Here is a 22,517-nt window from a genome sequence, read left to right on the forward strand (position 1 = left end):
AAAACTTGTGCTTATACAGAGATTGTGTGACCTTCCCATTGGTAGAGGGCTACAGCAGTGTGATTGTCATAAGCTGTTATAATGCACATGAGAGCTTGTTCAAGGTTGATGGCATGTGGTAGTTGTATGTAAGTGAATAGCTCTTAGTGGTGCAGAGGTAAGTAGCTATATGAAAAATATTTTTACATAAGGGAGATTTTAACCCTGTCTCTTGACTATTGAACTATCCCAGAATGAGTTAAAAATATTATAATGTTACTTGTCATTGTAGTTTGCGCAAACTAAGTTTTACTCTGGACAAAAGTTTAAGGAAATTAAATTTTGAATGTGATTACCAAGTTACAGATAAATATATTTCACTTGTAAAGGGTTCAACAATTCTTGTTTTAGGAATTTGATTTGGTTTTAGGACTCACAGTATCAAGATAATTATACTCACTATAAGTATACAAGTATAAAAGTGGAAACTTATTTCAAGACAATTTGAATTGCTATTGGTTGTGGAACATCTGTTAATTAGAAGGTTTGTTTGAAGTTCCTTCAGCATGAACCTTATTTAAGTTTCTAAAAAGCAGAAATTTCATACCTTCTATACTTATGTTAAATAGTGTTCCTGATGAAATATAGTGTGCATGTTGTTGTATATAAGATTTCTAAGACAAATGTTTGTTTCTTTTTCTTACTCTTTCAGTAAGAGGGAATTGTTCAGTGATGGCATTAATCTTTACACTGAAAAGTGTGACACTCAAAACACAGCTCGGAGGGACTCCAAGTTCCTGTAGAAAATAACAGGAAAGTTTTGAACCCACAGGAACTTGGAATCTCCTGTCTATTAAAAAAGTTTTAATAAAAATGTGCAAATGACCACATCACCCATATATATGGAGGTCTCACAAAATGTCATACCTCCATGTTGTATCATAAGCCTTTTCAATGTCAAAGAGTATTGATACAGGTTGTTGTTTGAGAAAAGCTTCTCAGATCGTCGTTTCAAATAAAATCAGGTGGTTCATGGTGGAGCTCTGTTGTCGGAACCCACACTGGGTGGGCGAGAGGAGGTAGTTTGATTCGAGGGACCCAGGCGACAGGTAGAGAAAACAAACAGTGATAGTATGACCCAAGGAAACACGGATGGCAACGGCCTTGAAGGGTGTGTAGAGTGGCATATGTCAGGCAACTATGACGTGACGTCTTTAAGTGACCGAACCTCTGACACTAGAAACATCGGAGAGAGTTTGGAATGTACGGCCGTTCCTGCAATTAAGATAACCTGCCTTGATGGTTGCAGGTGCACGTGGTTATGTAAATGTCAGAATGAGGATATTGTTCGGTATTGTAACTCCATCTTTGTGAGTGGAGATACGCCTCAATGCAGAAACTCGAGTGGAGAACCCAGCTGGAATCTCTGACTTGGGGATGTTCTTCAAATCCTTCTCAACAATAACTGTTGGATGTTTCCACTGATATGTCTCCAGATCAAAGCTTCTTTTCTGACTTTGAGAGCTAGGAAGTCCCTACAGTCCCTTCTGAATAAAAAAAGGAGGACATTTGCCCTCAAGGTTTCTCTGAAAGAAAATGTAAGATAAGAAAATGAGGTACAACTGGTGGTACAGATGTTGAAGATTGCTGATCAGAATCTTCAAGACGTAATTGTTTTCCTATTGACTGTTTTTTCACTATTTTATTTAAATTTTTGTTTGGAGGATCCATAAGAGAAAAGAAAATTTTGGTGCCCTCTGACCCCACCCACCATAAAGCCCTATGAGGAAACACACGACAATGTCAAGCAACGACAGGGTTTCGTGAGCACTACACCCAAACACCTGCGTCAGACGCAAAGTCCACAACACCTGTTAAGAACTTTCAACACTGGTACCTGGTTGACCATAGCCCAAGTGGACCAGCTGGCTGCCTGTTTATAGGAATTCAAGGTCAAAGTGGTGTGTTATGGTTGGACCACCAACCAACAGGATCCTCTCCACCCCTTCACGGGTTACCACACACGGTAAACACGTGGGTGAATGTTTAGATCCCAGAAGAGGTAATCTGAAAGAACAGAACCTTCCCTGTGAGATCCCCTCACAACGTACAGGAGTCCACACTGAGGGGTGAGAATAAGAAGTGCAGTAAAAATTAAAATAAAGAAATAAAGTTGTTGTATGGAATACAATACAGAATGTGAAATATCAATTTTTCGAATCAATTATATACGAGTGTGCGTGTATAACAAATACTTAAAGAAACACATTAGGGATGCTGCAAACACGAAAATTGTGACCATAGTGATGACTACCAGAGCACAAAACTTTAATGATACAAAGAATTATCACAGAGAATATTAGGTAGGAAAGTAAATAACGTTTTTATGCAAAAAGTTATCATTCGGTTTGAGGAAAAGAACTTGCAAATTTATGCCTTTTCTCTATGTCAATATTTTAATATTTGAAGCAATCCAAAGTTGACTATGTGAGAAATGGCTCAACAGCTCCATGTAACAATCATTACCTACATCTACGAAATTGGAAAAGTTTCAAAACTTGGACACTAGGTTTCGGATAATTGACATGTTGAGAGAGTCACTATTTGTTAATCTTTAACAAGGAGAAATGCTCATGAATCAGTTCTGGAAAAATTGTCAGTGACAACGAGAAGTGTTTTTTTTGTAATGAACATACTCAACGTAAAATACAATTGTTGAATCTCTGTTACACACTTGTACCAACACCGAAGAATGGCTTATATCAAAAAAAAAAAAGTTTTGCCTTGTGTTTGGTGAGATCTGGGAAGTGCAGTTTATCACAAAATTTTGGATCCAAATCACAGCTGAAAGATATTGTCATCAGTTGAAGTGCTAACACCAAGCACTGATAAAGAAAAGAACTGCATTAGTCAATATAGAAGACTAATGTTTTTTCACGACTTAAGATTGTGTTTTGAATCCTACACACTTCATTAGGGACCCAAGAAAAACTTCAGGCCTTAAAATGGAAAGTTGTGCCTCATCGCTCCTATTCACTGGATATTGCTCTATCTGATTATCATATTTTAAGATCCTCACGGCATTACTAAGATGAAAAAAATGTTTGTTAAAAACGAGGAACTCAAAACTGACTTAAGATTGTTTTTTGAATCCAAATTAAAGGAATTTTGTTCACGTGGAATCCATAACTCACTTAAAATATGAAATAATGACATATAAAATGAAGTCAAATACAGTGGTATCTCGGTTCTTGAATGACTCCATTCCTGAACTATTTGGTTTTCGAACATATTGTTTGAGGATAAATGTTTCGGTTGTCGAACATAAACTCGGTTCCCGAACAAAGCTGTTGTGGCCTAAACCCCTGAAATAACCCGACTGATGAGCTGAACGACCCTTCGCCCACTTTTCGGCCCATGCCAAGTTTGCCCAAAACATTTTATCCACACCTGTCGCTTAGTCCACACCCCCACTAAAATCTGTTGTGAACGTTTTCGTTTTTTTTTTTTTTTTTTCTAAATATTCTAATTAAGAACGATAATCTAATGCTGCGGTTGCATCCTTAAAAGCCACATTAAACTATTAATCAAGCATGTCAACGGCAAATAACAATATATCTCAACCTGATGAAAATGCATGGAAATGGAACCAAATGTTCAAAGTATTCGTCTCAAGGAAGGTAAACTATTTCCGTAAATTTCTACTTGTCCTGGCATGGCCTAGCGCGTAAGGCGTGCGGCTCGTAATCCGAGGGTCGAGGGTTCGCGCCCGTGTCGCGCTAAACATGCTCGCCCTCCCAGCCGTGGGGGTGTATAATGTGACGGTCAATCCCACTATTCGTTGGTAAAAGAGTAGCCCAAGAGTTGGCGGTGGGTGGTGATGACTAGCTGCCTTCCCTCTAGTCTTACACTGCTAAATTAGGGACGGCTAGCACAGATAGCCCTCGAGTAGCTTTGTGCGAAATTCCAAAAAAAAAAAAATTTCTACTTGCTACCATTATCTCGACGCATTTCGTGAAAAGAATATGAAATTTTATTTCATTAATATTTTAAGTGATTCTGAATACCAATGTTTTCTTCTTATAATCCATAGATGTTCCGGTGAAGTCCATATTGGCTTTTAAAGAAATATATCCAACAACTTTTTCTGAATCATCACTTCACTGATTATACGGTCCAAAGCACACAAGAAATAATATATATATGTAAGTGTTGAAATTACACCCACTAACTGTTGCTTTAATTTTCTGAGCATTTAACACCAGAGAATGAGTCGTTTTATCCTACATTTCTGGTGTAACAGACAAAAATAGGAAATATTAAATAAATTGAAATATATAGGTCTCATCTGTTGTGAATAATATACATAAGAAGCTTGGTAATTTGATGTTTAAAGGACACCACATAAGATCTCACGGTAAACTTTCCACTAAAGCAGACTGTTTGCTCATCAGAGGTAATTTATCTTTACTTGTGTGTATTGTGTGTGTTTTCTTATAGCAAAGCCACATGGGGCTATCTGCTGAGCACACCGAGTGGAATCGAACTCCTGATTTTAGCGTTGTTAACTTTACTTATTTTGACAAATATTCTAGATTACGATAAATTTTTCTCAAAGTCTTTTCTGAGTGGTCAGTCAGTGATGAGAGGATAAGAAAAGTTGTAAGTTTTCAAATATTCAAATGATGTTTCCCTTTACCCGTGATTTATATAATATAATCATTAAAACGAAATATAAACCATACTAAAATACACGCTAGTTCACGCCAAATCACGTTGTTTCAACTTTAAATGAAGTGAATAAGCCTTATGTTTGTGTCACGATTTTCTTTGAAGATCCTTCTTACGTATATCTTCCTTGATGATCCTGGTGTCAGAGACTATTAAGGCTCAGATATATTCACATCTAATTAAGAGATGCTGACCAAAAGGAATGAAATCAGTCTTCACCTATCTACTCTAAATCAAATAAAAGGATTGATTCCACTCTAAAATTACTCCCATAGCTGAAGATACAAATCGTGTTCAGCGACATATCGTAGCTCGAACCTACGATTTCTAATATGTACAAAATATACATTTTAAAAAAAAAATTAGAATTAATTAATATGAATCGCTTGTCTAAGATATTCTAATGTAGGTTCTTTAAAGTGTTTATTGCTCTTTAAACAATGGTTTATACAAAACACTTGGGAAAAAACTTTCGAAGAATCTTTTATTCGGAAATTTATCAGTAATCTTCAGCTGGGACAGCAGAAAGTCTTCGGATTTACAACACTAAAATAAGGGTTTCGATTCTCCTCGATAGACACAGGAGATAGTACAATGTGGCTTTGCAACAAGAGAAATGCGTGTGTATTTTAAAAATAATTTTTTTGAGCTGCAGATACAAAAAAGACTTTACCTCTACATAGAATGAGGAATAGCAGAATTACGAAACTGTTTTTTATTCAGATTACATAAATTTTTCATTATTTTATTTCTTCTTTAAACGTTTATTCAATTAGTAATTTTAACATCAATATCAATTTTAACATAGAGCTGTGAACTTCAAGGAAGCAGTCATGGAGATTGTACTGTTCTCAAATGACATCAGCAAAAACTATTAATTCTAATAATAATAGTACACGTAAATTTGAAACTGGTAACTATAAAGTTTAATTTAAATTAAAAAAACTTATGTTTTCTAAAATTTTAATCTCTTAAAAATACGGTGAACTGCATTTTTAATTTTAGTCGTGTTTGGCCTTGGTTGTTCTTCCCAAATGATGCGTTGTCTGTAAAGTAACCATTGGGTTGTGAGATTTTCAGTTGATCTATTGCGCCACTCAGAAGAACACGTGATGGTGTATCCTAGTCTTGACACAGAATGAAACAGAATGCAATTATAAAATGCCTTTACAAACTTGTAATACTTTTTTAAAACACATGGACACCTTCCATCCAAGATTTATAAATTGTTTGTCAGCCTTTGGTTTCACTTTTGGTAAAATTTCCATCAAACTTTTCTTTGAGCCGTGAATCGTCATAAAGTATCCACGATCAGTAAATTCCGTTTGAAAGACTAAAGTTTCATCAATGCAGCTGATGAAATCATCCTCACGCTCTTTTTGAAATTGAAGAAGAGTGAGATTTTGTGAAACAAGAACTTCTGCCAGTTCAGTTTCATAGTATTTAATTCCTTGTAGGAATGTGTTAATATTCCCATCATCTCCAGGAACAATGAAATGTTTTGTCTTTATATAATGAATAAAGAAAGGGAATATGGTCCCACCTCCTTGAAACTGATATTTCTTATCTTTAGGCAGATGCCAAGGTCGTTTCCGTACTGGAGTGGTAAGGCACCTGTCTACTTCACACTTGAGAGCTTTTCAACTGGAATCCTGTGTCTGATTCCATTGATACTCAAATGTATTGGTTTTATTCCTTCAGGAAACATGGCAAAATATCAAGCTATAGCAACTTATTTCACTTGAGATTCTTATTTCCCAGATTCCTATTATTTTATTTGCTAACGTTCACTGACTTGTCATGTAGTAACTATATTTCGTAAATGTGTTCGTCTTTCCGTATCTAAGCATTACTTTTTAATTATTGTTACGTAATGCATTGTTTTATCAATAAACGACAACAGCCAATAATACTTAAACATTTACAAATATTATTGTCGAGTGAAATAATAACTATCATTGAATAGATTTTCCTTCCATGTTTCCTCATTTCTTCACCAATCAACACAAAACTTGACACTAAGGGAAGGCAAGCGCAAATAGTCCTCACGTAGATTTGCACGAAATAAAGAAATTAAATAAAATGTAGCCTATCATTTCAAACGGCCCGGCTAAAGCGTTCGACTCGTAATTCGAGAGTCGTGGGTTTGAATCCTCGTCACACCAAACATGCTCGTCCTATCAGCCCTGGAGCGTTATACTGTTCTTATCAATCCCACTATTCGTTTGTAAAAAAGTTGGCGATGGGTGGTGATGACTAGCTGCCTTCCTTCTGGTGTTACACTGTTAAATTAGGGACGGCTAGCGCAAATACCTTTAGTGTAGCTTTGTGCGAAATTCAGAAACAAAACAAAGTATCAAAAATAACAAATCATTTCACATATACTGGCGGCTATGCGTAGGAACTTATTTGATAAGCTTTTCATGAAAACTTCTGAAACAAACCAAACTTTGAAAGTAACCTTGTCAGAAAAATGTGCAATTTTATGTGTATGTACGTGCACTTATCACAGTTTGAGAATGATAAAAAATCTATTTTTAAACTATTATTAATTGTTTTCAAATCCGTTAAATTTTACAAATAGGTTTATTCAAAAGAAACACATTTATTAATTTTGTTTGAACTTCTTTAAAATGTGATCTACGTAGAGTCGTCACAAACGCAACTTGACTGTGATTGGCGAAACCAATTCAAAGGTGAAAGTTGTGAATATATGGCGGCGTGCTTGAGTTAGGATATAATTTGAGAGTGTCGTCATTGAAGTTTGTAGTTAGCGTTAATAATTTGATTCCTGTTAATTAAATTTTTTATGTATCACTACAATAATATATTATTAATCTGCGCTTACAAGAATATCTTCATCGTGCGGACATATTTGATACCTAAACTTTGAAGAAAAATTAGATTATGACACAGAATCCGATTCACACTGAATGAAATTGGATGTCTAATTCGATTTCGAGCCAAATTTAGCTATTTGGAAACTGAAGTGACACACCAACTTGTAATGTATATGTAGGCCTCTTGTATCCAGACTTAGATTTAATTATGATTTTAAGTACATATTTTAAGGTATTAGTAATAAAGCGCGAAGGAAGTTGTAACAATGTGATAAAAACAAAGTAACAACTAAGAGTTTGTTTGTTTGTTTGTTTATTTTGAATTTTGCGCTAAGCTACTCGAGGTCTATGCGCTCATCGCCCCTACTTTAGCAGTGTGAGACAAGAGAGAAGGCAACTCGTTATCACCACCCTCCGCCAACTCTTGGGCTTCTTTTTTACCAACAAATAGTGAGATTGATCGTCACCTTATAACTCCCCCACGGCTGAAAGGGCAAGCATGTTTGGTGCGACAGGGATTCGAAACCACGCCCCACAGATTTCGAGTCAAACGCCTCAACCACCTGGCCATGCCAGGCCACGAAGTTAGAGTAAGACTTAAGTTAGAAGAAGAGTATGGTGAAAAGTATACATCATTTGATTAGAATAACCATAATAATTTCTTTTAAGTTTATTTTGGGATATTTAATATTTATATGTATCAAAAGCTAGTTTGTATACTTCTAGGGGAACTGTATAGGCCTAAATGGAGAAACCTTGATAGTTATGCAAGTTATACCTTTTTCTTACATTAATGATGCATTTGTAAAGGCAGAAATGGAATATCAGTAATCACAGTGAGAAGTGTGTATTAATTTGTTATAACTCAAAAACAAATTAAATAAAAAAAATTCTGCATTGACTGAAAATTTCCCAGGGTACAAGCTACAGTGTGGGATCACAATATGTACCCTAGGGTTTTGAGGTGACTGAAGAAATAGGACCCACACTGCAGTGGGGATACACTGTCTATCAGTCTTAACCTCCATTCACCAGTCTCATATAAGAAATAGAGTAGCAACACATACAGAATTAGAAATAGAAGGTAGGACAGTGAGACGTGGGTGCTCAAGCCCACAACTTCCTACATGTGAAAATGATGTTGGACATGTTTTTCCTCATAAAAACTACACACATGATTTATAAAATACAATGCAACAACTGTCATGACTTCTACATTGGGGAACGAAGCAGAAAAATGGAAACTAGATTCAAAGAACACAAAAAAACTATCTTTGCACGTTTTTCAATACGACAAATGTCGTAAACACATTATCATAGGAGACTCCCAGATGCTAAGTAGGAAAACAAATGCAAAATCAAAGAAGCCCTACTTATAGATATAAAATTAGAAATTAGAGAGAGAGGTGCCGGTGCTCAAGTCCATAACTTCTCATGTTTTGAGTTATAACAAACTAATATAATTTGTGAGAGGTTCAGGTTTGCTGTTTTAATGGAGTCATTCCTTCTGATTTTACACATTTCACTATTTAACTTCATTAAAATGTATTTATTTTCACTAATACATATTAACAATTGTGATAAAAATACTGACAGAAACAGGTTACAACTTCATGTTGCATAACAAAAGTGTAAAATGTTTTATAAATTCCCAAAAAATGAAAATCAAACAAATTCAAGTATTTGGAAAGACTTGAGACCTACTAGAGCGATAGCTCTGATGATAAAATGATGCTTTTAAGAAAGCATTTAAAAGATTTAATGAATGAACACGAATTTGGAAAATGTTTTTCCAAATATATTTTGAAAATTTTGGGGCTAAGGATTCAAAATATGGAAAAGATTATTTGAAATATCTTTTGATATTTTAAGGGAACATGCTATTGTAAAATTAAGAACAGGGAATTCTAGGTGGGATTGATCTGTTCATTTACTGATTCAGCCCCTGAGGTGCCTTTCCAGATGAAAATTTCAGTTAGAGTTATTCTGGTAGAAATTATTTTTACTGTACTTAATCTTTCCAAACTGTAGTTGATTATTAGAAAGTACCAAAATATTTAGAGTTGTATCACTTCACTTACATTTCTTATACAACCACAAAAAGCAAATATTTGGCTGTGAATATAGATAGTTTTTCTAAAAGTTCTTTAAACACATTTTAAGAGTGTTGATATAATTACTGGAACCTTCTTTTTTCATAATAACTTTTGTTCTTGAGAATGATTGCATGAGAGATTGAAATGTTGTACTTGTTTTTAAAATATTTCTTCTTACTATAAAAGGTGTAACTTCCAATAATCTTACAGCAGTGTTCGTATTATGAGTACTTATCACATTTTCAAACAGTTATCCCTTTTTATGTACTTGTTAACAGCAGAATGACTTTATAACACCCCTATGTCAAAAGTTTGAATGAGTTATTCATGTTTTTGCACTTGTTAACAGAGTTCTTAGAATTCTTGCACTATTACCAGCAGCAAAGTGTGTGAACTTTTAATGCTAGAAAATTGGTTCTGATACACATGGTGGGTAAAGCAAAGATAGCCTATTGTGTATATTTGTGCTTAGTTACAAACACATAAATAATTAGAACTCAACACAAAACATTTAGTTTCTGAACAGACTTAAAAAATATACACAACAGACATAATTGAAACACAAATTTAAAAAAATTTTATTTTCTTATTCATAATTGTATGCAGTGGACAGACATCTATATTCACAAATAATATTATCCTACTAGTAAAATGTGTAAAAAATTGAAATATATAGAGTTGGCATTTCAAGTCATAGTCTTAAACTGAGGACATTTGAATTCATGTTTGGAAAATTCCTTGTTAACAAAGTTTTCAATATTTGTGTACAGTAAGAGATATGATATCAGCTTGGTGAATAAGTATGACTTGTATAGAGATTTCTAAAGCTAACTGTGATTGAAAATTGGCTCAGCTCAATGGAAACCTAACTGACAGCTGTCTGTTGTTTTCAAGTAATGTTATAATAAGGTTGATAGTGTTGTTACATTTATTAAACAACAACAAAATAAAAATCAAACTTCTTTAAAGCCTCTGTTTGTATGTAATTTTCCTTTAAGTATTGTATAAGAAAGATTTAATACCAAACTTAAAATACTGAGTAATGATGTGTGCTTGTGAACAAATTATATGTTATGTCTTTTGTGTAAGTATTAAAATTGATGTGTGGGTTAAAGATAAAAAAGTAGTTATATTTTAGTGTCTTTATTTTTCTTTCAGGTAAATACAAAGTATTACATTTATTCAGAAAGTGAGATAGAAAAATAACACTTTCATTTAATATATATTAATTAGAGCATAACCTACTATTTTGTAACTTTGATCTTCATCTACATATTCAGAGTAAATCAATGGATCATTGTGATATAATTTTTGAGCAACAAAATCTTTGAAAATGCAGAATAACTTTTTATAAACAAGTACTTGTGTTGAGCTGTACCTCATGTTTAAATGTTCTAATGCTGTGTTTTTATCACCCAGATAAATCATGATTCTAGCCTATCTAAAGTTTACATTGGATAATACACTCCTTTCTTACATGTGGTAAAGCAGAATTTTGTATTATATCAGTGGTGTTGTCCCATGACTATCTGCACAAACAGAAACAAGCTTCAACAAGCTGGGCATTGTCTGTGTGAATTGAACCATCTGCCAAGATTCTGTGATTTTGAATGTATGTGAGGACACTCTTGTAAGTGGAAAGTAAGTTAATTTCTATAGTATTTAGTATCTGCTTAGTTTCATGTAACTTTAATAAGTTTAAACATTTCAAGTAACTTGTCATTCAGTTTGTTGAAAAAATTTTGGGACCATTCAGCAATTTAACCAGCATTTATTTATTATCATGTTAAGGTAATTAAAAGCAACACTAACCAAAATGAATAGTGATATATATATATAAACAGACCAAAATTTCAATGTTAGTTACATACCACACTCGGTTATTTATTGAGTCTTGGAAATTAAGATGTCTTTATTAATAATTAAGTAATTTGCTTAAGTTTAAATTATCTAAGTTTTGAATAAGGCTTAATAGGAACTGAGAATGTCTTTCTATATGTATATTTTAACTTATAATACATTTTCATATTCCTATCATTTTATAATAAGTGAATATTGTTTTTGACTTTTTTCATCTTCAGTTTAACATGTGTAAAGAATAGATGTAGATGACTTAATACAGAGAAAAGTGATGGAATGTAGAAATAAACATAATACATTGAATAGTTATATAGTTGATTCTCTGTAAGTACTGACCTCCACTAGTGCAAACAATAACTAATTTCATAAACCAATCACACTAATATAAAAATAAGTCTTGTTGGTACCTTGCCATTGTTTTTAAATTTTAACATTGTGCCCTCTTGTCATAATGGGGTATAAGCATTGTTTAATGAAATTTAGTCAACTTATTCTAACTTTGGTAGTGAGGAAAGCTGAAGAATACTAGTAAATAAAAGGCTGTTACTGATGGAATTTTGGCAAGCTGTAGTTTGTTGTATACAAAGATCAAACTGAAAGAAACTTAAAATTTAAAATGAATAAACATAAGTAAAGTGTTGAGAAAAAAAGGTAAAATTCCTACATTACGTGAACATGCATATCGTATCAGTCTTATCATTTATTTGAAAAGAACTGTTATTTTGGATCAATTGAATGAAATAACAGCTGGAAATATCGGATAATTTACGAAAGAAATGAAAGTGAAAGTAATTATAAATAAAGATAAAGGTTTGGCAAGTCAACCAGTATATGAATGACATGTTTTTCTGAAAGTTCAGTGTATTAACTAAGTACTCGCATGATCAGTGGCTTTTTACATATTTATGGTTTCCATGTAGAGTACCTGGTTTGAGACTATTTAAACTTTCCAAAAAACATTGATCACTTGAGTACCTCAATTAAACTGTACGCTTGTTAATTATGGAGTACCTGAGGGTCAGTGCTTGGGCTTTTGTTCTTTCATATTTACATTAATCATATTGCTAGAGGCATGTCATGAGAGTTTACTGAGTTATATTTAAAATTTAATAAAGTTACTTTTATTATCATGGTAAGTAAACTTGGCAACAAAACTTAGCTTGTAATACAAATTTGGAAATTATATAGTTTTATAGGACAACATTTAAAAATGTCTTCAATTTTCCATTGTTTCCGAATTGTGATATTTGCATTTTAAGTATTTCCTCTTCTCTTATTTATTGACCACTTGTCCAAGAAGTACAAAATTTGACATAAGTCGCTCATTATAATATTGTTATTACTCAGACAAAGTATAATTTTTTTTATAGCCTTCAATCTTATTTGGTTACAGAGCTATAAACTAGAAAATCAAGTCCCTTTAGCCATACCCATAATTAAGTTTTCTCTTTCACAAGTTTCCAATATTTAGTTCTCTTTAATATTTAAAACTATATTACTTTTAACCAACAGAAATCCAAATATTATATTACATAATTTTCTGTACAGGAGTTTGTTTATTTTGCTTCCAGTGCAAATTTTATTTCCACAGGAAACACATTGGCAAGTTTAGCTAAATTTTTATTGAGTCTTACTGAATGGTAAGAAAGCCAGAAAATTTTGATAGTCCTAGGACAATATGTGCTTTAAGCATGTTATTTTGTATTCTTTGTTGCAATTTTGATTAACTAAAAATCATGTAGTGCAGTAATACCATTATAATAATAGTTTTAATTGAGAGTTGATAAAAAAAAGACCCAGGTAAGTACTATATTTCTAGTTTTCATGTGTATTATTTATTATTATAAAGGTAAATAAAATATAAGTTTTAGATTAGGTTAAATAAAAAAAAAAAAAGTTTTCCTGTGATATGCTCATTAGTAACCAATGCATTACATAATTTCTTCAGGTAACGTAAGCTACATGTTTACAAAGTGGTTCACAACTTGTGTGGTGATATCATTAGTTAGACACAGTTCAAAGAGCAATAAAATTTAAGCATAAATATACATATATTGTAAAGGGCTTAAAGCTATTTAAGATAGTCAAATGTGTCGTGAAGTCATTCTTGAAAATAAAAAGGACAATATGTTTTCTTTTCATGGTGTATGAGGTGTAGAGTTAGAATGAGGAAAATAACATAACACGTAAAGTTTTACTGAAAAAACACACATTGAAATTCCAGTGCAATTACCCACCCTTTTTCACAGTTATAGCTATTTTTCATATGATTTCCTTCTCGTGCACAGATTGTCACTCACTACTAGCTGTGAATTACTATCTAATTACACATGTATGCCACATGTGTAAATTAGCATTCAACAACTCTCCACCAGTGTGAGTGTAACACATCCTTTTTCTGATATTTATATTACCACATCAACCTGCCACAATCAAGGCAGGTTATCTTAATTGCAGGGTATAGCCATACATTACAAACCCTCTCAGATATTTCCAGTGTCAGTGTTTCGGTCGCTCAAAGACGTCATGTTGTGGTTCATTGAACTGTGCTCATTCTTGCCCAGAATGGTTAGAAGAAAAAGAGATGCAGCATTTGAAAACGATTCATAACATTACTTATCCTGAGGCTTGAAAATTGCTGTCCAGCACTTCATCTCAGATGTATGGCTGCTGCATGTCATCCCACAACTACAGTGGGAGTGCAGACAGATATCTCTGTGTCTCCAAAAGAATCATTCTCAAACCAAATGAAAAGGATTTTGACCTGCATTGTTAAAAAAGTTGATGAATTAGCTTAACATCCATCTCTGTCCCTAACATACATTCCAACAAATCCCAAGATCCACTTCCTCTGGTTCTGGGTACAGGCATTTCTTTGGGTGCATCATCTTCTCCCACCACAAGATGCAAAAGGATCATTTGTTCTTGTCCCCAGTCACTGGAATCCTCTTTAAACAGCATAGACCTACCCAATCGACCCAGGACAGGATCCATGGAGGTTGACAGACCTCCCTCAAATAAAGACAGTAAAGAACAAAAGACATGGACGAAAACAGAAGGGTTCTCCACCCAACTTACCTGCACATAAGTAATTATGTCCAACTTGATACAATGGAACTGTCAAGGTTTACGTTGTAATCTGAATGACATCAAAACACAGATTGCTTCCTACCACTCTGCATGTCTTTCCTTACAGGAAATATACCAGTAACCTGCCAATACAGTTACCTTTCAGTATTTTTTTTTTGTACAGAAATGACAGGCTGTGTGATGGATGAGCGCATGTAGGGGTGGCATTGTTGGTTGATTAGCATGTGCCCACCCTGTCTTTGCCACTGGATGCACTCTTGAGTCTATTCCTATCTTGCAAGGTGTTACTGTACACTAATGCTAGTGATAATTTATTGTTTATGCATGACACCTTGTTAAGAGGATAAAATTGGTCTTACCTGAAATCTAGTGTGTCTTTTTAAAATCCTAAACTTGTTTATTCTTATCCTTTGGTTTTTAGATATATCACAAGAAATCACAACACATTCATCCTTCCTGAATATTTTATATATTTCAATAAAGTCTATTCTCTCTCTCTTCTTTTTTTTAATGCTCTTAACATGCTTTTCATAAGTTGCCAGGTAAGTCAATCACGTATTTCAGTTGAAAACAGAGAATCTACCTAATTCTATCTAGTTTCTTTGGTTTTGTACATTTCTTGTCAACAAGCTTTTTTATTTTGTAAAATTTCAGTCATCAACATTATTTTAACTGAACTTTTCATGTTCTTAATTATAGGAATATGTTTTAAAGTCATTTTAAATACTTTATTGTGAGAGAGAAAAATGTAATGTAGATTGTATGGTCAGTAGTATGTACTTAATGGGCATTCTCTACTCAATCATACGAAATTAAATGTAGTCATGTTGTTTCGTATTCAGTCAGTAAATCAAACCACCCCACCCACTCCCCACAAAAAATTATATTTACCAAAGAGTTTAGCCTACTTCAAAGGCATCTTCACATTACAAAAGGAGAAAAGATATAACATTTATGAAAAGTTGTTTTACACCTAATGAAGGAAACACAAAATCACATGTTCATTGCAAATTTAATCACTTTTATACCCTTATTTTAAAAGAGACCAGAAAATAGAGAGAATGGTGTTTCTGATTTTAAATATTTCTGGGAGAGCATGCCTCTGGATCTTCCTTAAGATATTGTGCATAAAATATGGTGTAGAGTCACAATCCAGCACTACATAGTACACTGACAGGATTATCTCCCTGATTCATTAGTATCACCCACTTAAACATACTGAAAACCTTGTCTGTTGATCTTTTATAAAGAGATCTTAATATAACCTTTCCATCCCTGGAGTAAGTTTAGTTGCTGTGGTGTGAACAATTTACAACAAATCAGTGTCATTACTCAGACAAAGCTCACACAATATTTCAAGTGAAGACTATCGAGGACCAACTAGTGGCTTGAATAGAAAGATAACTTCCTCGTTTTACTTGATAATCAGTTTAAGTTGCATCACTCTGAACAGTCCTTCATACATCACCATTCCTTCTTGTGCATGAAAACCAAAGTTGTACACCACTTCATAAGTATTTGGTGGATCAGAGCAAGATATATTGATTATCTTTCTTATGAAGTAGTTTGATCCTGCAGGCACTCGTCACCTTGTAATTCAGAAGTTACTTTTTGTTTCATGAATGTTTAACAGAATTTGAATTAATAACTTTTTCTTTAATTATGTTTTTTATGTAAACCATTAAGATTTTCTATACTTAATCTTTTCCCATAGAAAGGGATTTTAAGATTATAAAATCTATTTATTTTATTATAATTTCTTCAATAAAGAAATAAGATTTGATATAAAATTGCAGAAAGACTTGCCAACAGTATGGTTAACAATGTAACTGAAATGTGTCTGAGGTAATTAACCACCTTAATACAAAAGTTTCCAATACCAAATAATTAGTAGTAAACTGTATTTTAACAAAAAGATTAATTATGGGCCATTGAAAACAAACTTTATATTATGTATTATAAACATTCTCCTGATTTTATTCCTCACTCATGTTTAAAATTAACTGTAGCAAGTACATTTATGAAAAGTAATTTTTACAGCATCCAATCAAGAGCAGTTTTCCTGATGAAGTCACTGGTGGTGTTTTATCAAAAGTGAAAAGAAAATTAGGCTTACTAGAAGTTTCCAAAATGGCAAGTGTATCTGAAGAATTTAAAAAAATGCACTTCAAACAAAAACATTCAGGCTACTGATTGTGATCCACATACACATTCCTTTATCAATTAAATTATATTCTATTGAACCTGTATGTGTGCTTGGTCATTCTGACCAGTTCTGTAATCTCCATGTAACCATGAAACTACATAAACTACTGAAATGTTCTAAATATACAAAGTGTATCATCATGAGTTTTGCCAAATGTTTATGTAAAAGTTACAAGCCATTTATTAACTGAAATTATATTTCAAGTAAATTGCTTTCATAAAACATTCATCCATTAATTTGTGAATTCTCTGTCAAGTAATTCTGTGTAAAGTGTGACTTTTCATGCTAAGAATAAAATTAATTGTGCTCATTTCATGGTTTTTATGTTTAATTAACCTTACTTATAATACCATCTTAATGAATATCATTTTATTTATTTTTCATAGAACTCTAAACTTGCTCTCTCATCTTTACCACCATAACACCAGCTGTAATGAAAGTAGTGAAGCAAATGTTGGACATACAAAATAATTGCAGATTGTGAAAATGCAATAACAATTTTTATTTTAGCACAGTCTCAGTTTTCTAAACATTTCCTGATTGGCTGCTTTTGATTTTATTACTTTACAATGCCTTTCTGACCCAATATAATGATGTAATTGTCAAATATATACAGTAGTAAAACTTAACCAACCGACTGAAATACAAAGTGTACAACGGCACTGAACATCTTCAACATCCAGATCCCTTCTTCCACCTCTTGTGGAGCAGATTGATTTTTTGTTCAAAACTGAACTATTTGTCTCTTATTTAAGTTTCTGCCAGGACCTTGGCCTTGAAGATGCTGTACCCTATTCACCATCTGAGACTTCAGCCTTGAACAGGGTCTTTCCATATGTCTCCAGTTCAGAGTCTGTACACTGGGTTCCACTGGTTATACTTTTTGGGAATATACAGTCTGCCATTCTTCCCTTTGGTCTTCATATTTAGGTGAAGCTGACTGAGTTCAGTATGTCACAGATTGATGTTGCTTTTCCATCAATCAGCCCACCACACTATGTTTTATTACCACCTCTGCCTGTTGCCTTTCTCTGAGTCATCTGAGGAAGGTTGATATTTCCATTTGGTTGTACTGTTTTCATTGCCAAACATCTTTTGAACCATTCTTTCATTCCCAGTTATACAGATGGTTTAAAATCAGTTAAGTCTATTGGATCTGCCATGGTTTGTTGCAGCTAGGTGGTTTTGTACAATATCCTCTCTACAGTTTCTGTGTTCACTGTCAAGTTATATGGCATTTCTTTTGTTCTGAATGATATCGAAGCTACACAGTACACTCACTGTTCTATTTATACCAACTCTCTTCACTCTCTACTGGTCAGAGAATCGCTTTGTGTTAATTCTCACCTTATTTTCACAATATTCAACACTGGCTGGCCTATTTTTCTTCTATCTTCTATTCACATCCAGTTTTTCTGGATAACTGGTCATGTTGGTATTCACAGGAACAAGTTTGCTGACATTAAGTTGGTCTGATCTGGTGCTGTCACTGCTTTGCTTGTTCTATATATGGACTACAGTACTGTATTTAAGGCTCAGCTTCTATTTCCCGTATATTAGGATTGTTTCCTATATACTAATATCACCAATATTTCTATTCATTTTATTATTTCCCGTATATTAGTTTTTTGTTACCTGTATATTAATATCACCTATATTTTTATTAATTTTTCTATTTCCCATATATTAGTATTGTTTCCTATATATTTCTTTACATTATCATTTTCTGTAATTCCCATTCCTTTTTATATTTCTATTCTGCGAAACCTGTTTTAACATTTTTTAACTGTTGTCACTGCCATCTTTCATGTAATGCACACATTCTTTTATGTACATCTAAACATGACAGGAATGTCTTCTGTTATTATTGACATAAATGACATCAACATCTGTACTTGTAATGTGCCCTACTAATCATTGCTCTTTATTATCCTAAGAAAAGAATAGTCAATCGAGTTAAGATATTTTATGTCACCTTTATTGGGTTATATGTTGTACTGATAAAGATTTAAGCACTCACTCAGTTTTACATGTACATAAACAGTCAAAGGATTGTTAGGCTAGTTTGGCCTGCTTGAAATGAATAGTGTATTTTGTTCAGTTTAAATTCTTGCTCTTGCTCAGTATGTTAGTTATTGATATTTCTTTTCCAAAAGTTTAGTGATGCATTTGAAAGCCATGCTGTGTAATATTGAATAGATTCAAAATAGTTATTGGTATCTGAATAGACCTATTCACCTAAAAGTTCCATCAGTCTATAGAAATACAGAGATAAAAGTTACAGTTTTGTATATCACCTTTTGAGTATATGTATAAAGATTGGCGCTGCTTACTGTTAATAGGAAGATTTTGAATTTTTCATGAAACATTAAGTTATGAAGTACTTTATAAAAATGATAAACGTAGCATGAGATAGACTTAAAAATTGAAATAACTTTATTTTAACTAAACATTTTAGTAAACTGAAAACATTGAAGATCTACATGTTGCATTCTTTGGAAATAAGAAGCTTTATGGCTGTCACGTATTTACAGTGTTAAAGAGTATAATGTGTGTGGTAGAAGGAACACTCTAAATGTCCCTCTGGTGTTAATATATATAATAAACAGTTTGTGTCATGCTTCTTTGTTTTAATAGTAATGGTCTACAATTTATATCATTGTTTTGTAACAAAACTCCCAATTGATATTGTTAGGTCAACTATGGTATTTATGTTGTGAATGTTTAATATACATATTGGTTTGTTTTTTATTCTCGTTAACTTTGGTGATACAACAAAACAATTTAATTCAGAAATTATTTAGATTTAGAATTGATATTTTGTCTTTATTGAGCTTAGAGTAAGTTATTGCACAGTACATTTTTAAGCTTAATTATAAAACAAATAATACCCTAGGCTCACTTATTGCACCATGATAAGTTAGATAGCATTTTATTTATATTTTTTTCAGTTGTTTATTAACATTGAGGTATAGACAAAAGTAAGATAAAAATTACCAAGGGTTTCAGTGGAGTAGTGTTTCAACTAAGCCTTTGTTACAATAATGTTTTACACCCAATGCTTATATTTAGCCCATTAAATACACCTTCCGTTACTAATGTTAAGATCAGATGATAGCTAGTTGTGTCTAAATGTGAATGTAAAGTACGTAATTCCCTCCAGTCTTACACTGTTAAATTATGGATAGCTAGCTGACTTCCGTCTAGTCTTACACTGTTAAATTAGGGATAGCTAGCTGACTTCCCTCCAGTCTTACACTGTTAAATTATGGATAGCTAGCTGACTTCCCTCCAGTCTTACACTGTTAAATTATGGATAGCTAGCTGACTTCCATCTAGTCTTACACTGTTAAATTAGGGATAGCTAGCTGACTTCCCTCCAGTCTTACACTGTTAAATTAGGGATAGGTAGCTGACTTCTGTCTAGTTTTACACTTCTAAATTAGGGATGGCTAATGCAGATAGCCCTCGTGTAGCATTGCATGAAATTCAAAAACAAACAAATAAATATAATTAAAGATGTATTAACTGTAGAAACTCCACTACATAAAATAGTTACATATATTTTTCGATATCACATCTTCCAATTATTTTAGTTTAGTCACAGAGTCCATCAGTCTCCTTTCACTAAAACTGATTTCTTATTATTACTTTCTGACTTACGGTGTACAATTCCTTCTTCTTGTAATTTTTGTTAGTTAATTTACATATAACAGTTTACTTTATTTTGGTGCAGTGGAATTTTTCTTGTAGAATTTTTCTAGTTATATTTTCTTATAACTTCTAGATCTTTTCATGACATGGGACTGGGCAACCTACTTTCATGACTATGGACAAGAAAATAGTAAGTATTGAAGGGTAAACCCACAAGTTGCTGTAGTTCTGCTTGAAAAGTAAGTGGAACATAAAAGTAATCAAAGTTAAATGTCACTCTATACTGCTTTATTATAAATTGTTAGTCTTTCCAATAATTATTATGCATGTTTTGATTTTTAAAAAAGGAAAATGAAAACATATAGCCACCTTAAAAGTTGTATGTTTAGTTACCTAGTCATATGTTGCCCTTAAGATACCTGATACTATTGATGTCTTACTCCAAGACATGTCCTGCAAGATGTCAAGTTTCATTTTTTAAATTAAAAGTTAAGTCTTATTTAGTTTCTCAACTAGCCTTTAACAGGTGTAAATACAAATTTAGAAAGAATGAAGGTAAGATGATAAATAGTTGTACACTCTGAATAAAGTAATGTTTTATTTTTTCTTTCTTTAATGTTAGTTTATTTTTAGTATTGGTTAAATTGTTTGATTATTATATATTTGTTTATGAGGATTATTTTGCATTGTTATCTTAAGGTATGTGTTTAGAACAAAACTAAACCTTCTAAGCAGCTGAATCTTGTGTTTGGGATTATAGCAAAAACTTTGCTTGCATTGAGGGTTCCATGACACCCTTCTGATCATCATTAGTATGGTGATATGTTAGATGTACATAATATTCATTACTCATTTAATTTTTTATTTGAACTATGTAGGTATTTTGTTTTGACAGAAGTTGGAAAAGTTGTAGATTTTATTACCAAAAGTTTCTCTCCATAGATGTTTTGTATCATAGTAATATATTAAACATAACCTGAGAATTCTCTGTATTAATACCATAATTATTAATGAATCAATTTTAACTGTCTAGAGTTTAATAATAGTTGAATGTCTTTTGTGTAGTCAGTTAATCATACATGCATACAATTTGCACATATTCACAAGATGATAGGTTCCAATGCTTCAAATTAAATAAACATTCTTAGATTTTCATCTCCACGTGTAATGTGAGAGTAATAAAACATTGAATACAAAGTAGATAAATATTATCAATATATTATTTTTCTAAGGTAGATAGAAATAAAATCTTAAATTTATGGTATAATGTTTATAATTAAAATTCTATTTTACATTTTGAAGTTAATAATCATGAATGTGTTAGTTAATTTAGCCATAATTAGTTTCATTTAGTAGAAAACCACTTGAATTCAGAATGTTTGTTTATTCATATATTTAACAGTGCTTACCACAAATTTGCACAATTAATTGATACTTTCTTGCATATAAATACGATAGTTTTCCTCACCTTTTTTATGATAACTAGGTGTCTAGGCTTTTATAATGAAAGAACACCTCATATCTGTTAAAGCATGTCTTGTTAGTTGGCATAACTAAGAATATAGATACTTGTAGGAATATCATGAAGTATATATTTTGTATAGGTTGATCTGTAAGTAATTTTGAAAATTTTATATTTAAGGTTGTTCTATGTGTGCTTCTTTATAACAGAAGTTACATATGGTTTTAACTACCAGCTTTTAGTTATGAGATAAAATTCATGTTTTTTGTTTGTGTGTTGAAATATCCTTAAGTCATTCAATGAAAGTAATTTGTAGAAATATGTAAAGCATATAAGTGTTTGAGTCACAGTAATTATATGTTTAGAAGTTACACTGTGCACAAAAGAAGCTTCTCTACCACAATAAAAATACAACTGTTCATGAGTAGTTTGTTGATCCTGATTCTAAAAATTGTTGAATATTACTGATCACCTCTAGTTTTTGAGCTATGTTAGGTTTATTCTAAATATTCTTATATATTATGAAAATAACACTCTGATAACTTTATTTATTTATTGAAAATTGCATTTAAGAATGTTCAAAACAACATGTAATTATA

The 22,517-nt window shown here is 32.5% G+C and overlaps 1 long non-coding RNA gene across 9 annotated transcripts in view; it reads left to right on the plus strand.

The window, feature by feature from the left end:
* Positions 1-22,517, plus strand: part of LOC143243033 (uncharacterized) — a 233,121-nt gene that overhangs the window by 24,207 nt on the left and 186,397 nt on the right. For 2 of the 9 annotated variants that reach the window (XR_013023762.1, XR_013023771.1), the window contains 3 exons: positions 11,156-11,287; positions 16,637-16,729; positions 20,590-21,312. The exons of 2 other annotated variants lie outside the window; for them this stretch is intronic. This is a non-coding gene — a long non-coding RNA (uncharacterized LOC143243033). Of the gene's footprint in view, positions 1-11,155; positions 11,288-16,636; positions 16,730-20,589; positions 21,313-22,517 lie in introns of those variants that run through there. 5 more of the 9 variants (XR_013023780.1, XR_013023774.1, XR_013023775.1 and 2 more) reach the window with 4 other exon arrangements.

This window comes from Tachypleus tridentatus, unplaced genomic scaffold, assembly GCF_004210375.1.
Source record: "Tachypleus tridentatus isolate NWPU-2018 unplaced genomic scaffold, ASM421037v1 Hic_cluster_2, whole genome shotgun sequence".
Taxonomy (NCBI): domain Eukaryota; kingdom Metazoa; phylum Arthropoda; class Merostomata; order Xiphosura; family Limulidae; genus Tachypleus; species Tachypleus tridentatus.